Consider the following 6,515-nt stretch of genomic DNA (forward strand, 5'->3'; position numbering starts at 1 on the left):
CGTCTGCCACGGCGGACGGCAAAGGCATGAACGGCGGACGACAAAGGCCTTTGCCGTCAGCCGCGGACGGCAAAAGGCTCCGGCAAAGTAGGCTACGGTAAATAGCTACTTTGCCGTCTGCTTCCTGGCGGCTGACGGCAAAGGCCCTTTGCCGTCTGCGGTGGACGGCAAAGAGAGCGGACGGCAATAATTGCGCTGTCAGTCCGTTAAGTGGCTAACGGCAGGCCTTTGCCGTCCGCCGCTGACGGCAAAATTTCTAGTGTCTTTGCCGTCCGCCGTATGATGTCATCTACACGTCACTACATGGCAGGTTCTTTGCTGTCTGCCACTGATGGCAAAGTGCAGGTTCTTTGCCGTCCGCCACTGATGGCAAAATCTTTGCCGTCTGCCACTGTAGGCAAACTGACCAATTGGGTCAGCTCCCAGGAAGCACAGCTAGATGCCACGTGTCTTCTTTGCCATCCGCGGCAGACGGCAAAGAGCCCGTTGCCGTCGGTGGCAGAAGGCAAAGAGCCTGCATATTGGCTCTTTTATCTGTTTTTTATTAAATCCAACAATTTTCATCACAAATATATATGACATATATAGATATATTTCAAAAGGCCATTACAGAGCAAACATATAAGATATCCAACACATAACTTCATCATCCAACCATATATATTACATGCATAGTTCCATCATACATAACAAGTTCAACATAGAGGCATCCAACCATATATATTACAACAGTTTCATCCAACGATACATGCATAGTTCAACGATACAAAAGAAACAAAGAAAGGGATAAGGAGCACTCCATCTATGCAAGCTTTCGTCAAGTGAATGAAATCTGCAAAATGAAAAATAAGAAAGTTAGAACAAGAAGAGTAGAACAAGAAGAAGAGTAGAACAAGAAGAAGACTAGAACAAGAAGAGTAGAACAAGAAGAAGACTAGAACAAGAAGAGTATATCATTTATGAGCTAACTTACGTGAAATGGATCATATATGAGCTAACTAAGTTGAAATGGATCGTTTATGAGCTAGCTAAGGTGAAATGGATCATTTATGAGCTAACTTAGTTGAAATGGGTCGTTTATGAGCTAACTAAGGTCAAATGGATCGTTTTTGAGGTAACTAAGGTGAAATGGATCGTTTTTTAGCTAACTTAGGTGAAATGGATCATTTATGAGCTAACTTAGTTGAAATGGATCGTTTTTGAGCTAACTTAGGTGAAATGGACCATTTATGAGCTAATTTAGTTGAAATGGATCTTTTTGAGCTAACTTAGGTGAAATGGATCATTTAAGAGCTAATTTAGGTGAAATGGATCGTTTTTTAGCTAACTTGGTGAAATGGATCGTTTATGAGCTAAATTAGTTGAAATGGATCGTTTATGAGATAACCTAGGTAAGATGGGTCATTTTGGAGTTAACCTAGGTGAAATGGGTCATTTTAAAGCTAACGTAGGTAAAATGGATCATTTAGGAGATAATCTAGGTAAAATGGGTCATTTTTTAGCTAACTTGGATGAACTGGATCATTTATAAGCTAACCTAGGTAAAATGGGTCATTTTAGAGCTAACTTAGGTAAAATGGATCGTCTATGAGCTAACTAAGCTAATTATGCAATTTTTGACATAAGTAAGCTAAGTACAGATCGTTTTAGAGCTAACTTAGGTAAAATGGATGGTTTTGGAGGTCAGTAAGTTTATTAAGTCATTTTGGAGGAGAAGAAGCTAAGTCTAGGTCATTATGGTAAGCATTGGAGGAAATAAAGCTAAGTCTAGGTCTTTATGCATGTGTTAAGCAAAACACTAGATAAACTTACCAAGATCCAGGAGGTGTAGGAGCGGGGTGGCTCGTGTCGGTAGCTGGAGAAGGATCGTGCGATGCTTGTTTGGAGTTACGCTGCACCAAAGATCATTTCCAATGTCTTGTTAGCATGATGACACTCAAATGTTAAGACTAGCAAGTAATGTCCATTCAAATAAAACTCACCGTGGTCCCAGGAGCAATCACTGGCATCGGCGGAGCGGTCTGACCTGTCTTCTCGCACACAGACTGCACATTTGATTTTGATGACTCAGTCATACTAGTTAGTAATGAGACAAACACTACATGAATGTTTTGGCTAATCTGCAGAAGAAACTTACCACAAGGAGCTCGTACATGGCCCTTGCCTACATGTCATTCCGTGCCCTCTCCTCCTCCATCATCTTTGTCGTCCTCTCCTCCAACTCCCGCTGCCTCTCCGCCGCCTCCACCAGAAGTTTCTCCGTTCTATCTCTCTCACTCTGTATAGCAGCCTGCAACACCACTCACATGACCATTTGTAATCATTGATGGAAGCGCACACAATGTAATGGAGAAAGATAACTGAGTACGTATCACTAACCTTGATGGCGAGTTGCACTGGCCGTTCACGAGGCCTTATCTCAGGAGCGGAGCTCGACTGGCGCGCCTTGATCTCCGGGAGAGTGCTAGGACAACGGATAAGTCCATCTCCAATGGCTATGGAGCCATGGGACCTCCCGCCACCAGATATCATCAACAGCACTGGATCAATGGGACCCTCGCTCGGGTTAAAGTCCTCCCCTTTCCTCGCCTTCCCCTCATCTCTATATCTCACGAGCTTGTTGTGGGAGGAGATGTTGGTGAAGTTGTTTGCATCATCGAGGTCAGACTGAGAGAAAGCCTTGACTTTCTTGAAAGAGGCAGTGTGGGCCATGGCATACAGGTCGTACACCTCTGGCACCTTATCCGCCTTATTGTAGCGTGCCTGAAAGAGAGAAACAATGAAAATTAGTAATTAAAGGGCTCAAGCTAGCATGATGAATGAATTGCATGAATCATGAAGCAAACCACATACACAGTTGCGCCCGAACTGATATAAGTTGGAGCTGCCCTGATGGTGTGGCACACCTTCCATTTGGGCACATTTGTCCTTGGCCTCGTTGTGGAGGGCTAGCCATTGTTTTGAGCACCACTCATCGACCAACACCTCCCAACAATCCATCCGATCCGCACACCATCTCGGAGGCGCCTAAGTTAGCAAATAGAAACTTGAGCGCTACGGCTAAGAATTACTAAATGAAGGAACTTAAGTAGAGAAGGCCTTAAGAATTACCTTCATGTACTGCTCCTTACTCGGGAACTTATCGCGGCATGCCGGCTTGATCTTCTTGATACCACTCAAGGCGTAGTAGTCTCGAACAGCCTGCACCCGAGCCTCATGCCGTAAGTTCTGGAGTAGGCGCTTGCAGACGTTCTCGATAACATGTGCCGCGTCCTCCTCGTATACCTCCTCACACCTGTAGAATGTCTGCAATCAAATGAGACAATATTGATTAGTACAATTAATAACTAGCTAGTTGAATATTTTTAAATGTGTAAAGGAGAAATTACCCAGAACTTTCTGATCACCATGTCTGCCCTCGTGTCGCACACGACACCGTCGATAATCTCATCCGGCGGGGCCGGGGCAGCCACGTAGTGCTCCCAGCTCAATCCAAGCTCTGGAAGCCGACCCTCACCAGGCAACGTGACAAACCCCGGGAAGTTTTGCCGGCAAAGAACTCCAAGGACGGAGTTGGGCCGGCGGACACTATGATGGTGGTCCCAACCCCTGCAGCATGACAAGGCCAACGCATTAGTTATTTGAAAAAACATGAATGCACAAGGTACAAAAATATTAAATGCACTTACGTACCTCTCCCCATCAGGGAAAATCAACCACCTCTGCTCGCGGGTCACCGGCACGGACGAGAGCTGTGTAGCACCACGCTGGTAGACGGTGCCCCCCTCCTCCTCAAGATCAGTCGGCTCCCCGCCATCATCAGCATGGCCACTCGGCTCCTCGGGCTAATCCGGCCAGGTACCCCATCCGGACGTGTGCTCCTCCGGGGTCATGTGGGCCGAACTCTCATGGGCCGAAGGCCAGTCGACTCGAGGCTCGTGGGCCCAAGACCCGTGGACCGGAGGCTCATGGACCGAAGTCCGTGTAGCCTCCTCCTCGGACGAGTCCACCCTACCAGTCACGTGCTCAGGTGAAACAGCTGGGGGTGGCGGCGAGGAAGGCGTCGTAGCAGTCACCCTACCTCCTCTCCCATGACCACGTGCCCCACCTCCTCTCTTCCTACCTCGTCCCCTGCTGGGCACCACGGTCGACGAAGAAGGGCCCGGCGGTGTGGCCATACTGTCCAGCAACGCTCGGCGGAGAGGTGCGTCTGGAATGGAAGACCTCAGACCACGCTCCCGACCAGCGCCCACCATCTTTCAACACCTGCCATGACAAACAGTAAACGAAATTAGTACAACATAAAAAAAGACCGACATGAATAATAATATGTGTATCACTTAAGTGTATCATCATCAAGTACAACATAAAAAAATGTAATACCTGACACTACTAATAATCTCGATCAGTATCATCAATAAATGCATAATCATCATCATCACTATAATCAATGACGGGCTCATAGGGTTCATTGGCATCAACATGTGCAAGGCCACCTTGACGTAATCGGTCAAGCATTGACAGGTCATCCGTAGCAGTAACCTCTTCTTGTTCTGGCTCTTCTTGTTCCTCCTCTGGGGTGATGTCAGATTCATTGTCGCTGTCTACTTCAATGTTTTGGGGTGAAGTATAGCGGTTCTTGAAATGCTTTTTGGAAAGACGTGCCTCTTGTAAGAATTCTCCTTCATATGTGTCTGGGTTAATGTGAGGCTCATAATCCTCTTCAGCGCTCCTTCATTGTCGCTTGCACAAACCCCTTAGTTTTTGTGAACCATTCAGCGCTCCATTTGTTCTGACCAGTGTGACCGGTATACATCCAAGCACGGTCACTCATCTTGACTTTCAGAGCTACTGGACACACAACAATTATATATGTAATTCACCATGTATATATTCATCAGTTGATCTACTTTGTCAATTTTATTACGTCCATGCAACCTACACTCTAATAGGTAATGATAGGTCCTAGTCCCACCCGTGTATGTGTAGATTGGGTTCATTTTCCCATGCTATGCTCCGGATCCGACGCAAAATTTTGGCAGCACCTCCCTGCTGTTCTCCTGATACACGTCTCTGCAATAAACAGAGAGGATGTGTACCCGGAGAACAACAGGGGAGGCACTGATGAAATATATGCGTCGGATCCTGAGCAAAGCATATGGGAAAACGAACCCAATCTACACATACTCGGGCTGTCCATGGATAGCGATGGACAATTCGAAAGAATCAAGGTTATAAATATGCAAATGCATGCATATTTATAACTATGACGCTTTCGAATGGGAGACACATATTGGTTACGCATACTGATGATTCAAGACACATATATAGCTAGCTATCAAGTTTCATCGGAATAGATCAAATAATTAATGGGGGAGGAGGACTTGTCATTTGTGCTCACCCACGAACGAAGGGGCAGAGCTCATCAAACGCACGGCGAGGTCGTCGAACACCAAACCTCGCAGCGATGAAACAACTGCACATTTAAAACTACACGATCAACACAATTATATATGATGTTTTTCATAACAAAATCGAAAAATATATGACCTAACTAATAATTCACAAATATATGACCCCGTCGGCCTCTGGAAGGCCAAAGAACACCTTTTCGGGAGGTGTCGGTGGTCGGGGTGTCCTGTCGGTCTCGGGGTGCCGTGTCGGGGTCGGGGTGCTGTTTCGGGGTCGGGGGGTCGGTGTGTCGTGTCGACGTCGGGGTAGTGCCGTGTCGGTGTCGGGGTGTTGTTTGGGGGTCGGGGTGTGGGTGTCGGGGTCAGGGTGTCGGGTCAGGCTCGGGGTCGGGGTGTCGGGTCAGGCTCGGGGGGTCGGGGTGTCGGGGTCGGGGTGTCGGGTCAGGCTCGGGGGGTCGGGGTGTCGGGGTCGGGGTCGGGGTGTCGGGTCAGGCTTGGGGGGTCGGGGTGTCGGGGTCGGGGTCGGGGTGTCGGGGTCGGGGTGTCGGGGTCGGGTTCAGGGTCGGGGTCGGGGTCGGGGTGTCGGAGTCGGGGTCTCGGGGTCGGGGTCGGGGTCTCGGGGTCGGGGTGTCGTGTCGGGGTGCCGGGTCGGGGTCTGGGTACCGTGTCGGGTCGGGGTCGGGGTGTCGGGGTCGGGGTCGGGGTGTCGGGTCAGGCTTGGGGGGTCGGGGTGTCGGGGTCGGGGTCGGGGTCTCGGGGTCGGGGTCGGGGTGTCGTGTCGGGGTGCCGGGTACCGTGTCGGGTCGGGTTTTTTTTCCTTTTCTTCTTCTTCCTCCTTTTACTTTTCTTCCTTTTTTCCTTCTTCTTCTTCTTCTTCTTCTTCTTCTTCTTCCTCCTCCTCCTTTCCTTTTTCCTCTTCTTCTTCTCCTCCTCTCCTCTTTTTTCTTCTTCTTCTCCCTATTCTTCTTTTTTCTTCTCCTCCTCCTCTTCTTCTTCTTCTCCTGATCTCCTCTTTTTCTCTTTTTCTTCTTTCCTAAAACTAAACTAAACCTAAACCTAAAACTAAAAAACAGAAAAAGAAAAAAACTAAATCTAAACCTACAA

Source organism: Triticum aestivum, chromosome 7A, assembly GCF_018294505.1.
Source record: "Triticum aestivum cultivar Chinese Spring chromosome 7A, IWGSC CS RefSeq v2.1, whole genome shotgun sequence".
NCBI classification, from domain to species: domain Eukaryota; kingdom Viridiplantae; phylum Streptophyta; class Magnoliopsida; order Poales; family Poaceae; genus Triticum; species Triticum aestivum.